The sequence below is a fragment of the Carassius carassius genome, chromosome 44 (assembly GCF_963082965.1).
Source record: "Carassius carassius chromosome 44, fCarCar2.1, whole genome shotgun sequence".
Taxonomy (NCBI): Eukaryota; Metazoa; Chordata; class Actinopteri; order Cypriniformes; family Cyprinidae; genus Carassius; species Carassius carassius.
This window is the reverse complement of record NC_081798.1, coordinates 15,304,122-15,322,183: the sequence shown is the minus strand read 5'-3', so window position 1 is coordinate 15,322,183 and position 18,062 is coordinate 15,304,122. Positions and strand designations below refer to the sequence as shown.

The 18,062-nt window shown below is 34.9% G+C and overlaps 1 long non-coding RNA gene across 1 annotated transcript; it reads right to left on the bottom strand.

Annotated features, from left to right (window-relative positions):
* Positions 1–13,681: 13,681 nt before the first annotated feature.
* LOC132126479 (uncharacterized) lies at positions 13,682–16,581 on the bottom strand. Its single transcript, XR_009427397.1, has 3 exons — positions 16,481–16,581; positions 16,295–16,388; positions 13,682–14,161 (listed from the first exon to the last, which is right to left on the bottom strand). It is a non-coding gene; the product is annotated as an uncharacterized LOC132126479 (long non-coding RNA).
* Positions 16,582–18,062: the final 1,481 nt, after the last annotated feature.

Genomic DNA, 18,062 nt, shown 5'->3' with positions numbered 1-18,062 from the left:
ATACAAATGATTTTTTTGTGAACCAGTTATTTTTTTGTGAATCAGAAACATAGAGAACATCTATTGTATTTTGATTCACAAACAAATGACGCCAGTTGTGTAGTTCTTTTAGTGAATCAAAAGCAAATAGCATAGCCCAGTTTACAAAACAAATGACTCCTATGAGATGGTTGTTTTAATAAGTAGTTCTGAAAGTGAGTTTAGCGATTTGAATCAGTCTAAGTACAAATAATGGCATTTGCAAATTACTTACATATGTAATAAAAATGTTATTATTTATTAGTTATAAATTAAATATACCAAAAATTAACTGCATTCTAATAAAATAAAGGTAAATTGAGAGCTTTTATCAAATCATGTCAAATTAAATCTTAAAGTCTGCAAATACCTGGCTCAAAATCATTCATAACATCTTAGGAACTGCAGAACAATGCCTTTGAAACATCCCACTATACAATATCACATTTTCCGCAGTACATATTAAAAAAAACATTTACTATTTCATAAGTGATGCATTTGTGTGTTTTTTGTTTTTTTAAATCTCTGTGAACATGTCTGTGTTTGACATTGCAAAACTAATCGATGTAAGTTATGGTCATTGGTCCATGTGAATTACTGTAGCTCCGGAGGGTCTGGCTTGTGTCAAACCCTGATTAGTGTTGATTCCTGCCCACCTGATTCAGGTACAGAACCAGTACATTAATGGTCATCTGTCTAAAGGCCTTCACCTTATCAGCAGTGTGGGAAAGTGAGGAGAGACAGACAGGATCCTCCTTCAGATTTCAACAAGTTCTGTGTTTAACAGTCTAGACTTTTATCTGAATGAAAGCAGACACACTTTACACTTTACACAAACTGCCAATTTTGGAACAAATACAGTGTTGGAAATGTATTTAGTTAACTCAGATATAACCATTCTTTCATAATTTACTCTCACTCATGTCATTCAGTGTCGTTTTATGTCAGATTTTTTTTTGTGTGTGTGAAACCCAACAGATGACAAACATTAAGATTTGTTTTTACTTTTTTTTTTTTTTAAGAAATCTCTTATGCTCACCAAATCTGCATTCATCAAACAGTAAAATTGTGAAATATTCCTTTAATGCAAAGCTGAATTTTCAGCAGTGACTACTCCAGTCTTCAGTGTCACATGATCCTTCAGAAGTCATTCTTATTTTCTAATTATGATAAATTGTAATAATATTTCGCACTATTACTGTTTTTACTATATTTTTAAACAAAAGAATTGTAGCATTGGTAGACCTATTTTAAAAACATTAAATAAATCCTAATTATTAAAAATAAATCACTGGTAGTGTATTAAAAAAAAAGTCTCCGTGTTGGTCCACAAAATAAAAGTCAACAGGATTCAGTGATATTTCTGACTCCAGTGACTTTCACTGTATGATCAAAAACAGTTGCATTGAAATGCATGCAGACTTGAAACAACATGAACTAAATAAATAAATGATTACAGGCCTGTCCTTTTGGGTTGAATTACACCTTTACGCTACACATAAAATGTCTGAGTGTCAATACATTTCCAAAAATAAATTTTGCATCGATATAATGCTCAAAATTATGACTAAAAAAGCTAAGTAAAACTGATGTGTATTCATTAAATGCCTACACAGCCTTTCAATAACAAAGCAGCACATGATATGTGAGGCGCCACACACACCAAGACAAGTTCTAGAAATGGTACTCATGCCTGACTAATACAAAGGCTTATATGGCCCATTTTTGAACATAAACAGGATTGCCCTCCGCTCTCGGCCCATCATTACTGCACATATGAGGTCATCTATGTTTAGATTCACTGCATGTATGAGCCTATCCCATTGAAGCAACACAAAGAAATCATATCACACCATAGAGCACTGTCAAACCTCACCCTATCTAATCACTTGGCCCTCTGCTTGAAGCAACAACACTTATAGGACGCTGGTCTATTTAGGAGAAAGCACTCAGGGTCCCACCATTGCTCTTTTGTACAATGGTAGGCAGAGAAGATAACCCTTACCTGATAAATCTGTGCAGTGATTGAATCCAGAGAGAAACCCAAGTCCGGATAGATGTTGTTCCTATAGAGGGAGGAACGGAATATATGGCCAGTTTCCCATTATTATTGAAGCTGTCCAGAAAACAACCCCATTAAGCATTTGTTTGTGGTTAATTTATGCTTTAAATGGCATATGGGATATGGAATCTTTTATAAGCATCCGGCCAATCTTTCACTGAGACACAATTCTTAACTCAAACTGCTCCGCAGACTGGAAACATCAATAGAAATATCTGGCAGTTTTATGAGGTAATGCTCTCGCAATAGTAAAATCTCTTTCATACCAATTTGAACTGTCATGCTGGTAAATGTAGCCGTGTTCTCGCCCCCTACGCTGAAGCACAGCATTCATGATGAATGAAGTCGGCGAAGACCCGAGTTTGGTTTCCAGTTTAAATGACGTTATAAAGAAAAAAACGCAACGTGCCAGAAAAAGATCAGTGATCAGCTTCTGAAAAATGGGATACTTAGATCAGATTCTGATCTTAATTGTCCAGTGCTGTAATGCTATCTGGCTCTGGGACCCGGATATAACAGAGATTCAGAAAGATCAGAGGTCACCCTCCAGCCTTTCAATCTCTATGACCGTGCAGTTAAGAAGAAAGAAAACAGCGTACTCAGTCTCATCTTTATAATCAAATCAGTCTGTTTTGGTGCAACATGTGTATTGGTTTGTTTAGCTATATTTTGTGGGCAAAATTTGTCCTAGAAGCAGAACATCTGTCTTTGTGTATATTTTTTAAAACAAGTAATACTTTTCTATTTCTGCTTTTCTAAGTCAATGTTATTTGCCATGTACAACCCATTTTACATTCACATTTATGATATTTACAGGTTAAAATTAAAAATTAAGCAAGTAAAATGTAGGGCCAAGATCTGAAGTGGTTGTTACATCAGGATGAACTGAATCAGAGTTAAAGCTAAAGCTATACGGTTATTGGCTATTGTTTATAATTATTTATACATATAATTAATTATTATTAATTTAAAAAGACTGACAATAAGCACAAGTCTAATTTTCAGTTGACTGTGAAAATAAATAAAATAAAATAAATACATAAATATTATTTAATAATAAATAAATAAGTGAAAAATAAGTATTATTATTATAAGATTTTAGCATTTCCAAAAGTTAAATTTCTAGCAATCCAAATATAGCCTAATGCTTTTCAGCTAATGGAGAGAAAATAAAATGCTAAAGTGCTTTACATAAAAACTAACAATACAATGCCAATTTAATTTAGAGTAAAGCAATATTGTAAAATCTTGCTTTTAAAAGTAACAATACTGTTGCTTTATAATTATCTTTATAAAAAACAAAAGAAGTCTATACATACAAATGCAGTCTCATGGCAGTTCTAATCTATTTTACATTTTCATAAATTGATGGTTAATTTATATTAATTTATACATCCATATATTAATGACATTCATTAATTTTTTGTTTGTCAGTTAAATCAAATAAATTTAAAATTCACTTTGTTTATGCCAGACAGAAATAACAAAATAGCATGTTCATTATAAATTTATTCTAATATGGAAGTTTGAATAAAGTTTTAGCCTATAAGCCTGTTTTACCTTCCATTCCCTAATACCTAATGAAGATTTACACAAGAAATGCATCTTATTTTAAAGAAACGGGAACAGATAGAAAACTACATTTGTTGTTCCCTGTTATCAGGTCAGTAGGTCAGACTTTAGTTTGGTGGCTGCCTCAGGCAATAACATTTGTCACATTACACATTCAAAGCAACAAATCTCCTCTAACTGTGTCACGCCGAGAGAAACATTAACAGGTCTTCATGTGAGCGGGACAAATGCCAATTAAAGGCGTTGATTAGCAAGGATTGACCACAGGACATCTGCCTCAAATGATTCTCTGTGAATGCCTTGAGCTCCTGTGGATGTTTCTCATGTAAATAACAACAGCAGGGAACACACACACACGCCGCCTTCAAACTCTTCTTAAACTCATTCAGTGTATGTTTGTGTGTATTCATATTGCTATGGCATGTCATCTTTTAACAGACAAAATGGGGGGCATTCTCTTTCTTTCTTTCTTTCTTTCTTTCTTTCTTTCTTTCTTGTAACATAATCAGTCATCAGTGACAACCTTCCCATGCCTTTGGATTTTAAAGGAATAGTTCTCTCAAAAATAAAAATACTAAGTTGCCTGAAAATGCACTCACTCCCAGACCATCCAAGATGCAAATGATTTTGTTTCATCAGGACAGATTTTGAGAAATTTAGCATTGTATCACTTGCTCACAGATGGATCCTATAGAGTGAATGGGTGGCATCAGAATGAGAGTCCAAGCAACTGACAAAAATCATCACAATAATCCACAAATAATCAACACCACTGCAGTACTCCATCATCTTGTGAAGTGAAAAGCTGTGTGTTTGTATGAAACAAATTCATCATAACATTTTAGCTTCAAACCATTGCTTCCAGCTAAAATACAAGTCTTCTCTTTATAATTTTGCTTTCTCCAGTGAAAAAGTTGAATCAGAAGAGAAATATCCACAGATCAAGTATCGTTTACAATGCTTAAAGTTCTCCAAATCTGTTCCGATAAAGAAATAAACTCGTCTAAATCTTGGATAGCCTGTGTACATTTTCATTGAATTGCAATTTTTCTCTGAACTATTCCTTCAAGACGTATTTCAGACTAACAGCTTAAAGGTTTTCAACATGTAATTAAAATGTAATGTGCTCCACTTGCAATGAAAAGCTCATTGAAATGATTTCCTTGCAATATCAAAGTTTAACCTCAAGTGTATAAAATAAGCTGTACTAATAGGTTCATATAGACATAATTACAGCATTCCACATTTAATTACAACTAAAAGTAAAAAAAATATATCAATAAATGTCAGTAAATAGAATACTAATTTACTTTTGCTAAAATGTTCATGGATAAAGTTTAGTGATTTGTTTTGTAAATAGGTAAATGGAGAGTTCCGGGGTTATTTTAGAAAGCTCTACCTACCTATGATTCTGTCTGAATCCTGGATCCCTCTGTGTTTAGTACATGTTCAATATTGTGTCTCATCCTATTATGAGAAACTTGCACTGTTATTGATAGACAGAGAGTGGCAGCGGTGTGAGGACCTCAGAATGAACCCGTACAAACATGTTTTCAATAAAGCCACACTCCTGCTTTAGGGCACCATGCCATCTCAACCCCTATGCCATCTCAAGCACTGGCAGCTTGGCACTGATCGTTACCTGCCACATGGCTTGATTAGACAGGCCACCCTGACCTTGACATAGACACAAGCGTAATGATCTTGACAGTTTCTCCGCAGGCAGGAACAAGCTGCACCTTCCAAACTTCAAGATATGCAATTTCAGAGTTGACACACAGTATGCCTTGAAATCTTTGATGTTTTCTGATGGAATAATTACGTTTTGGGGTGGTGTTAGCGCAGTGGATAAGACGCATGCCTGTGGTGTGGGAGACCCGGGTTCGAATCCACTGTGAACCGCCAGTGTGTCCCTGAGCAAGACACTTAACCCCTAGTTGCTCCAGAGGTGTGCGACCTCTGACATATATAGCAATTGTAAGTCGCTTTGGATAAAAGCGTCAGCTAAATGAATAAATGTAAATGTAATGTTTTCAACATGTGGCAACAATAAAACATATTCTATCCAGAATATGAAATATGAAAAAGTCGCCATGAAAGTTTAAATGAAAACAGATTATTCAAAAAGTCCTGGTTTTGGAATATGGCTTAGGTTCATAGAATCTTGTACAATTAAGTGTGTGTCTGTGTGTGTGTGTGTGTATGAATCATTTCATGTCAACTCAATCAGAGGATCCTGGCTCATTTTTATTTATTTTTTAATTAAAGGGATAGTTCACCCAAAAATAAAAGTTCTGTCATTAATCACTGACCCTCAATGTCCTTCCAAACCTGTTAGACCTTTGTTCATCTTCGGCACACAAATTAAGATATTTTTTGATGCATTCACGAAATCAAGGTCCAGAAACGTAGCAAGGACATTGTTAAGATAAAAACGTATGCTGTTCTGTGTCAGCTGCATCAGACGGATACATTGTTTACATTCATATCAAATCGTAAACAATGTAGACAACGTATCCGCGTGACACATCTGAACAGAACAGCATACATTGTTTACGTTCAGTGTATACTCTTCAAAATGCACCAGAGAGATGCGGAGGAGAATAATTGTTGAATAAATGTGTTATTTTTGGGGGTTTTTTCGCACAAAAAGTATTCTCGTAGCTTTGTAAAATTACAGTTGAACCACTGATGTGTTTTGTAGTTTTGGGTGAACTAACCCTTTAATATATATATAAATACATAAATGAAGAAGAAAACCAAAATATTAAAATGTCATGGATGTATAGATTCTGAGTAATCCATTATTTTGTAGAGGGGGTTAAAATTAAAATTTTCACCTGATATTCAGAGCCAAATTACAGGGGGTAAAAATAACTTCAGAAACATGGCAGCACCATTATGTTATTTTTACACAGAGATTGGTATGTCTATTACTAAAATTTGCTGACTTTAGCAATCTTTGTTGCATTATATGCCAATGGTGACCAATCAAACCAGCAAAACACTAGCCAAGTATTTGAATGTTGAGCAGTGAGCTCATTTGCCACAGATACAGGAGAGAACCAATCAGCTGTGCCATGTGATAATGATGTCATTATGTCACTGAGTAAGATCTATTGGACTGTGCAATCTAGAGTTTCATGCCAGAATTTTGTATTTGAGTTCACCAGTGAACAATATCGTCTGTTTATTCTAAGTGCACACTCGTCTGCCCTTTAAATTCTCGAGCTTGTGACAGCCTGATGGATTCCGACTGGGTGTCAGTGCTTTTATCGCTCATCAGCTGGAATTGTTTTTTTTTTTTTTTTTTTACAGTGTTTCCAGTGATATCGTTTCTCTGCACTCTTATTGTTATAGCTGTGGTGTGGACTTTTTAGTTATTGTAATTGGTTTAAATGGGTCTTAACTCAAGGATTATTGTCTTAATGCCCTTTTAGATTTTGGGTCTTAATCTTTTCTTTTGGCATCTTCATTTTTAAAGCCCTGTATTGGTTCAGTTCTAGAGATAATGGGATCTAAATATGGCTCCAAGAGTAAATTGTTGAATTGCACACATTTTCAGTGGTCAAAAACCAAATGTGGGCCATTGGTAAATTTTGGTTTTCATTAATATACATGTTTATCTTTCTCCAGAAGAAAATAAAACAAATTCAAAATGTGAGCTGAGGACATTTCTGAAATGTGGTTGATTTTACACATAATGATCCATAGGCTTATATAACATGCTGAATTAAGTACTTCAGAATGGTCCCCACTGATTCTATAATATGGAAAAATACTATGAGAATCAACAGGGACCAGCAACTATTACCCAAATTCTTCAAAATATCTTATTTTGTGTTCAACAGAAAAAAAAGGTCATAGAGGTTTGGAACAGCTTGAGAGTAAGTAATTAGTAAGTTATTAAAATGTATTTACTATTTACCTAATCTCACACGATTAATACACCTGCAACTAAGTACTGTCTACAATATGAAAGAGTGAATTTGTACTACGCTCACTCTTTCACACTGTAAACAGTTTATTAAACTCGTTATTGAAGGTAAAACTACAGGATATCACTTCCTGCGTGCATGTGTCAGTAAACAAACTGAGGTGGGCAGCCTTCCTTCCTTCCAACAAGTCAAGATGAAAGAAGCTCTTTGTTGTTTCCCTTTAGGGCAATGAAAATACTGGAAACACCAATAGTATAAACCTCTTCTTTAACACAGCCCTAGGTTGTCAAGCTCTTAATGACAAAAATTGACAATGGGGGGATATAATCAGTGTTCTTCTAACAATACAATGAAATAAGCACCAGTTGAAAGGAAGTGGCCAATTATTACAAATGGGAGAGAGTGAGGTTGTAAGCCAGGTGAATTGCTTTTCCCAAAAGTTCATTGCAGGCAAACATTGGCTGTGATAAGCCACTGGGGCCTTGGCTGACACTCATATGTCTAAAAGTAGGTACTGAGGTATTAGCGTGACAAGATGCAGGTTTGGGTTATAGGGCAGAACATGTTAAGAAGCAGATCATTGGGATATAGATTATACTGTAGGACATACAAAAGAGTTGGGGCGGGACAGGCTGGTGCTTGGCATGTGAATTATATCATGATCTTTTGGGGACAGGAGCCAGGTATGCACGACATGAGCATTAGTGACGGAAACGACCCTCAGCACTCACGCATATACACACACTCACGCGAATACTCCCAAATACCTCCCAGACCACAACAGGGATTCGCCCTCATCCTCTATGCATGAAATCTTGTCTGTTAAGATACTATCTGATGGCTCTTTGTTTAACACCAGCAAAAAAGATCTGTTTGTCTACACTCATAGTTAGAGGGGCACTTAACACTCCACAATACTTTTATGTCACAGCTGGTAAATTAATCCATGAGGTTTTTTTTTCTTTTTTATTAAAACCAGTTAAATTGACTTAAGAAGCATAACAAATGAGATATGCAATTCTCAAGAAATAACAGAAACAAATGTGAATATGATTATTTTAAAGAATAGTTCAAGCAAAAATAATATTTTGCTGAACATTTTGTCATCCTCAAGACATCCAAGATGAGTTTGTTTCTTTATGAGAACAGATCTTGAGAAATTTAGCATTACATCACATGCTCACCATTGGATCTTCTGTAGAGAATGGGTGCCGTCCAAATGGCTGAAAAATACATCACAATAATCTACAAGTAACTCCAGTCCATCAGTGCGTGCCTTGTGAAGTGAAAAGCTGCATGTTTGTCATCATTAAGATGGTTATTAAAAACTTCAAACAACAATATTTCATAATATTGCTTTTAATATTGAATCAGTAGAGAAATATGCAAAGATCAAGCACTCTTTATAATGAAAACAGTCCTTAAATAAATATGTTGGTGGATTTTGATATCTGTTAAAACTTTTTTTTTTTCACTTTTACATGTACATTTTGTCTGACAAATAATCTTGGGATGGTATTATGGCAGCTCAGTGTAATTTTTGTTGCATTAAAGTGGTTACATTACTGGTTTTCACAGCCATTAATTGCCTGGAGAGGAAGTATCTGGAATGGTTTAGGCTATAATTAGCTCAAAACATTTTTTTTTGAAGGAAGTTTTGACCTCAAACACATTCATGTGGGCCAGAAATGATCAGCACTTATTTTTTCCCCCTATTTTCAATGATGTGGTATTTTCTTTTGACATACCAGTAATTCTTTAGTAATTGTGTCTTTGATGTGAACTAATTGTTTTCAAATTTATTTTGATGTTTTTTTTATAAATGTTTGCTACCCCCAGAATGCATTTTTTGATAAAGCTGGATTATTTGAAAAATATTACAAATGAAAAACAATGCATTACCTTTACAGTGAATCATGCCTATTTTAAACATCAGATTTAGCAGCTTGAGATCAAACTAAAGAGTAGTTCCACACACATTTTAAATCATAAATCAGTGCAAAAACCTCTGCCAAATGTTTAATATCTGACAGGCATAATTTATCAAATTTTTACATGTTGGTATTTGTTATATCGATAAAGTTGCAAAATAATAAACATGGTGCAGAGGATCACTGGCTTTAGAAACTTTTTTATTCGTTTTTTATGTGGTTTCAAATTTGCTTCTCACTGGCTTTGACAGGATGACTGTTGCCAGTACCATGACCTAACACCTGAACAGTGCCCAAGAAAAGTGATGGCTGATGTGTATACCAGAGTGAGCAAGTCTTGACCTGGTTCATAACATCCTGAAGGCAATACACTGGGGTCTGTGTGTCTTGGGGTTTGAGGGGAATCATGCTGGCTAATATTCTGGCAGCAGCACCAGTGGATAGTCTGTGAAGGAAAAGTGAAAATTAAAAACATCCACAGTGCTTTCTAATTCTGTCTCTGCTGCTTTAACTGTCTCTCTCTGTGTAGATATATGCCCTGTTAGCCAAACACCACTCACATGACATCAATAATACTGTATTTAGGCCACTTTTTATAGACACAGATTGAACAATGCACATATTTTTATACTCCGATATTAAAACACTGAAGGGCCCAGACATGCATCTTTCCACTCCCTCCAGCTCTCTGGCAGAACTTGCAATCATTCTCTTGAAATATTCTGACTAAAACTCTGTCTTGCTTCGACAACTTTCCTGTGTTTTCAGATATCCTTCCTGCCCTGGGCTGGTTTTGAGGTAATTAAATTTCGGCAGTTTTCACCTTGATGTTGGAAAAACCTTTTTCTTTTCTTTTTTTTTCTTGAATACTTTTGAAGAGGCTGAGGAGTTTCTGATTTGGAGACCTGGAGCCTTATTTCTAGACATATGTATAATTATCCTTATCCCTTTAAAGCCTGACATTTGACTTGATCAAATTTTTTTAAGTGGAACAGCTTATTAAACTTATTGAGAAATATAATACATCAGGCTTTCATGGCTCATGTAGCTTAATATACAGAAGGATAAAACTCCATTTGACAGTACACTCAAACTGAGGAAAATATGCAATTTGATGCAGTTACTGATATTTTTAAGGTCAAAGAGTAAGTCTGATAATGTCAATCAATGAGATCTTAATATAACAGACAGTTATCACTCTATATCGCTCAATAATTTATAAGATGATATTTAAATGTTTAGTTGTTTAATGATCATAGTTTTTTTTCAGCAAAGTTTAGATCATGGGTCGTTCAATAAAATTCAATTAAATATTATTTTAAATAATTTAAATAGTATTTATGCTGCTAAGGGTAAGGTTTTTGGCCTGTCCCTCACTATGATTTTTTTCTTTGTATGAAAAGGGCTTTTAATTTGCAAAATGAAGGCAAAATTATATAAAATATCACATTTGCATATTGTTCTAAATAAAGTCTCATTGTTAAGCAATGTTTTTGGCATAAGTATACATTTTGTCTAAAAAATATATATAATTTTATTGGTCTCCCCTGATTTCATGTCATCCCTGTTACCCTCATCAAAATACCTTTGTAAAATAATGTACGTTCAAGTGACATCACTTCTAGGAGGTGACATCATCTCTCAAACAGGATTCCTACACTTAAAACAAAAGCATGTTTCCCTCACTCCTCTATAATGTTCTATTTTTGATGATTTATGAGACTTGACTGAGTGGGGGATGTCATGCAGTGTCAATACGCTTACCATTTAAAAAAATAAAATAAACAATTATTTATTACATTTAATATAATCAATATCTACAAGTAACACCCTTTCAAAGTGTATAACATGCTTTTGTGAACTTGACAATTGGCAAGCAATTAGCAAATTTGTTTGAAATCATCAAACCTGTTACTGTCAACCTGATACTTTTTAACAGGTCTTGACATGTTGTTGTTGTTAATGACCAGAATAGGATGATCAGAAACATGTTTTTTTTTTTTTTTTTTTTTTTTTTAAGGGCTTAGTTAAAAACAAAATATATCTAAAGTTAAATTGGAAAAACCTTGAAGGCAGTATCAAATATAATTTTTTACAATTTTATGAAACAAATGACAGAACCAGGATTGACAGAGTAACAGGGATGACAGGACACACATTCTTCAGAACGCTGCACATATGTTTATTACATTATGTAAAGTTTTACCATTTTAAATTGCATTATATTGTTTTCCACTTGCTTGGCATAGTTGTATGACAATAGTAAACAGTCAGTTCTCTTATTTGTAATTGAATGTACATGGATGCATTATTGACAATGAGTTATGGAAAAAAACTGATGATTTTTCTTAATTGGCATGTGGTCACCATCCAAAATTAGGATGTTCTTGGTCATCTGAATGACAAACATAAAACTATATAAACAAATTTGAAACAATCCCAGTGAAAAGAGGGACTAAAATGCTTTCATATATGTGAAAACTTTCACATAGTTTTTTTTTTAAACTACAGTTTCTAGCAACGCTTGTGTCTGTAAAAACTTTTGACAAAAATACCAAAAAATAATAAGTAAAATAATAAATAACATAGCCTGAGATGGCACAATACAATTTTTACAAGTGGAAAAGGCATGGTTTATAGGCTTAAAATAAACATACAATAATTGTCTAAATGTTCCTACAATCAAGATTTTTGTTGTTGTTTTTTAATGCTTACAAAGTTTTTATTTATACATTTTTTAAGGAATAGTCCACTAATCAATAGTATTGTTATTTACTGTATGTGGTATCTTGTATGTCAGAAATATGTTATTATATATAACAAATAAATATAGCAGATATAGGCTATTACTGTTATTATAAAAAAAAATCTGGATTTATAGTTTGAATATACTTCTACATGTAAACACAATCGTATAAAAGCTTTTTGACCTCAGTTTCTGTCTTTATTTATATCAAATCCATAGCATTTAGGATCAAATCGTACATTTGTTTTATAAATAATTTCCCAGATCTATATAATAGCTCACAAAATGGGTGTGAAATCATATTATGGCATTACCAGCATGAGGTGCAGCCCAGCATCATAGGAAGTGAGAAAGCAGGGAAGTTGCGGGAATTTGGATCTGACCAGGCAGACTTTTAGAGGAAGCGGGTGGTTTCAGGAAGCCACTTTATAATAGTTAATGTTTCCTGCTTGAACGGTGTTTCCAAGTTGCTCTGAGTATTGGAGCCATGAGATAAATATATGTGTGAAGACACATTGTGACATCATCACATCCCACCTGCCAGCTGAGGGACCCCTGTTTACATCCTTTGGGTGGAGAGGGATGGAAAGTACAGTAAAGGAGACAAAAAAAAGTGCTGCACACTCCCATCAACATGCCGCTGTGCGTCAACATGCATTCATCATCTGTTAGCGCCATCAACCATATTAGTGCCAACAATAACGGAGCTGTCGCTGACATTTACTAATCTGATGCAACTAACCCGAGGCAACCAGGCAGAAGCACCTAAGTCAACAGCCGCAGTGTCTTGGTAACAAAAGCATTTCCAACACACCTAATCCTCCTGGCTCCTGACTGCCAGAGCCCTGAGGTTTCCATTCAGACTACACTGAAAAAAGCGTTTCATTGGATCAAAGTAAAAATTTTGCGTCAACTTGTTACATCTAATTACTTTACTTTTTATCAACTTAAAATTTTTACTTTGAAAAGAATTAACTATCCATTACTTAGCCAAAGCAAAAAGTATCTTTGAATCAAATAAAGTTTTTAGGTTTGATGAAATCTCAAATTATACCTTGTCTTAAGGTTTTCTCTTTGTATTAACTGAATTCTTTTACTTTACAACTAACCAAATATCCAACCAAATACAATTTAACATAGTAATGTAATGTAAAATAATAATAGACTAATTTATTTACTTTCAGAATGTGTAATTTTATCATCTAAGATGAATGACTTAAAGCATCAAACGTTTGACAGTTTATTTTGTCATAATACAATTTGTTTTACAATGTGTACAGTATCCTGATACAAATACAAACTGTCTATTAATGTAAACATCATACACTTGACATTTATCATAAAATATTTCTACAATGTGTATAGTATTGAAATAAAAACACATACTGTATAACAGTTTTTAGTGTCAAATTTTCATTTTTGGGTAAACTATTTAATTTACCCTAGATGAAACACAACTTAACCAAGATAAAACAAATATTGTTAAGTAAACAGTAGTACAGTTAACTTTGTATAAAAGGCTTAAAACAGTACAACATCTTTAAAGAAACTTACCATCAGTAGAATATTGTGGCTGAGTCAAAGGAAACAAATTTACTCCAGCAGCTTTGAAGAGAGGTTCTGCACCCTTCGGCTCATCTGCTTACTCTCGATGTCCATGATTATTTTTTTGAAAGGCCTCAATGATATATTTGAGTTCTTCAGGATATTTTAAGTTCAGTGCATAAATGAGTCCAAACATGATGGCACAGGCATGTGCAAAAGAGGGCAACTCAATTAGTACTTCCACACCGTCCATGACAATGTCCAGTGCACGACTAGGAGCATCAGTTTCACGGATCACAAAAAATGCCATGGTGGTCAAATTCTCTCTCCGCTTCTCCCTCTGGTCAGCCTAAAAACATAGAAGAACAGAGAGTAATTGAGGGACTGTGGGAGGAAAAAAAAACACCACTGAATACTACTAAATTTATTTAGCTTTCCTACTAGGGTTGTGCCGATAGACGATAGTATCGTGTATCGACGATAGTCAGAGATATCGACATAAGCAGATTTCTCTGTCGATAATCAAGACGATATTAGGCTCATTTTCCTATTAATGTATTAGATTATAATAATAATAACTATTATTTTTATTAGGCTGCTTATTAAAATAAAACTGCCCAGCTATTTCATTTCAGCATCGCATTTCACACACACACACACACACACACACACACACACACACACACACACACACACACATGAAAGATATATGAAAGAGATAGAAAACGAGGAGTTGGTGTCCCACACATTTAATGGCTGCTACATGACAACACGCTCTTCTCATACATGACAGATTAACTCTTTCTTGGCGTTACAAATAAACTAAAGACAAAATATTAACAAGGCGGCAGAGCGAACTTATCATCCATAGTGGTTCTCACGTAGACCTTCTATTAGACTTATCACTTATAACACTCACTATGTGGTGATGACGTAGAAGGACTACGTGAGAACCACTATGGATAAGTTTGCTCTGCAGCCTTGTTATTATTTTCATGCACACTGCACTATAATGTGATGCATGCAAAATACAGAGTTTTGGCCATTACTAATAAGTCACCATCCACAAACAGACGTACATCGTCTGCAGATATAAGGTGTTTCATTGCACTTTAACAAGTAATCTGAACGGCCTATATATGTGCACTATTTTAAACGAGCCCTCACTGAGTTTAATGCCACAGTTATGTTAGACTGCATCTCATTCTTGTTTCTGTTGCGGTGCGTCGAGCTCGTCATGAGGTGCGCGGTCCGGATCACTGTATGACTGATGCATCAGTTCAATTCAACTTTACTCCAAATATATCAACTTACCTGTTTTAAATACTTTATATTTAACTTGTTCGTTTATGCCCAATATTAGTGTTAAACTGTTGGACTTTAAATGAAATCTAATATTGATTTTCACCGTTGACTGATTATGCAGAACATTTAGACTGATAACTTCCGCACACAGATGCGGCAAATTGTCACAGGATGCACGATATGACAGTTGTGTCCGACTATATATATGAACGTAGCTGTTTTAAATACAGTATTTTTATATTTAACATTAGTTCATCAGTATGTTTTAAAGTATATTTTTTCAATAATTGTTGATTCCATAGGCTCTCTCACGCACCTGCACGGTTTAAAACACAAGAACAAAGAGTCTCTCTCTTGCTCCACCCATGCACAATAAGATCGTGTGTCATCGATCTCACGGGCTGACGATATGACGATTTGAAAAATGACCATATCGCCCAACACTATTTCCTACTATGGAGATCAATGTAGAACCCAAACGTCTGTTGCTAACTTTTATTAAAATATCTTCATTTATGTGCAGCATAAAAATAAAATGTATATAGTTTATTACAAGAGTAGAGTAAGTGATGACAATTTTTGGGTGAAGACATACTTTTACACTCTCTTTGGCTTTGAAAATCCTTTTAAACACTCGTACAATCAAATACTACCATGTGTTGACCATTGTATACAATCACAGACATATTTGTTGAGCGCAGTACCACAATGGCCAATCAGAGGCATTTATCAATCTACTCAACAAAATGCATTTTTGGTTGAACCAACCCCTTTTAAAGGAGTAGTTCAAATTAAAAATTCTGTCATCATTTACACACCCTCTTGTAATTTCAAACCTATATGAATTACTGTCCTCTGCAGTATTTTGAACAATGCTGGAAACAGAAGAGCACAGCCCCCATTCACTATTATTGTATGGACAAAAAACAAATGCAAGTGAATGGGGGGCTCTTAACAGCACTCTTCAAAATATATTCTTTTGTGTTCTGTGGAAGAAAAGTCACACAGGTGGATGTATAAATTATAACAATTACTTGAACTACTTTAAAGCAATATTACACTAACAAATCAAAATTTCCCCACGTTTTACTCACCAAATGTTGATTTGGTAGTGAAATATCACTTTGAGGCAAACATGGTTGGAGAAAATTTCAGTAGTTTAGATTGTCTACATTACCTGGTATTCTTTGATCAGACATCTTGCATCTTCACCATGGGTACGTGATTAGGCACTTCAGCAGGCACTCTCTTCTGATGTCTATGTCCAAACTCTACAAAATGTTCAAGTTGTATTTTTTTTTATTAGACCAAAACACTACTAAATTGATTGCCACAAGCAAATTTGTTCGCATGTTACCAATACCTGATCCATAACTTTAATAGTGTCCTTAGTTTTTACACAGAGAACTCCACCTTTGCTCCTAATAACCTGGAGAAGCTGAGAGCTCTGTCTGTCCAAAGAGAAAAAATTCAGCATTAATCTGTAAGAAAGAGAAACAGAAAATAGACTTAAAAAAAAAAAATAATAATAATAAAAATTGAGAACTAGTTGTAAAAATACATATACACACACAAAGCATCAAACAACAAAAGGTATAATTAGGGCATTTTAGATATTTTCAAAAACTCTACAAACTAAAATTAAATGGTAAAAAACTATGGTAAATTCAGGATTAGTTACTTACATTTTAACATTTTTCATGAGAATAACTTTTTTTTACGTTTATCCCGGAGTAATTCATTTACTCAAACAGTACACTGACTGAACTGCTGTGAAGACCGAACTGAAGATGAACACCGAGCCGAGCCAGATGATGAACGAACACGCCCACTGCTGGAGCGATTCTCCTTCTCGAGTCAAGAACTGGTTGCATCGTTTTTCGGATCACCAGTACACTGAACCGAAAACCGTTTCTTTCGGACGCGTACGATTCAAGAACCGAGAAGCTGATGATACTGCGCATGCGTGATTCAGCGTGAAGCCAACTGACTCACAGCACGTCTTAACCGAACTGATTCTTTTGAATTGATTCTGTGCTAATATTATTAGCGCGGGTAAACCGAGGGCTTGAATGAAGGGCAATCTGGCGAAACGTAAGTTCATTTAATAACAAATACATCGCAATGGATTATGTATAGTAAGTGGATCATGGTTCCTGCGCGGATGACACCTAATTTATTTACTTTATATCTTCAAGGCTTAAATCCTCCTATGCACATTATTGCTGTGACTGTATTTGGGTGCATTGTTGCAAAACTTAATTAAACTATAATACATTAAAACTTCCTAATCATCGGGAAGAAGGAGGCAGGAACCGGCGGACAATCATATGAAACTTTAATAATCAAAAATAAACACAAAACAGCGCATCAGCCCCTCACGGACGACTGATGCACACAAAATAAAACCAAAACCTAACATAAAGCCCAGGCCTGGTCCTCTCTCGTCCTTCACTGTCGTCGCTCCAGTTTTATATCCTTCCATCTCCTACGTGGGACTCGAGACCGGTGGTGGGTCGCAGGTGTAGCTCATCTCCAATCACTCCACCGGCCTCACTCCTTGTTCCCACGTCCCTCGGCCCCGCCCCACTCGTCACATAAACCTTTCATGATTATGAGGTTTTTAACTGACTAAAGTTATGATTACTGACTTTATATATTTGAACTTTGATAGACTTGACGCCATTACGTCATCGCCAATGACGTCATTACGTCGAGCGTAAAAGAACCGGTGAACCGTTTTTTTCAATCCGGTTTATTGAACCGAACCGTCCGAAAGAACCGGTTCGCGGAAAAGAATCGAACTTTCCATCACTACTTGTGCGTTCAAAAGTATCCGTAAATATAGGTTTTGTATGATCACCCACTAAAAATACAAGGAACAGTTTCACTATTTTTCAGGTGCTGCACAATGTGATGGAAGTAGTCTATGAACAATGGTGTGT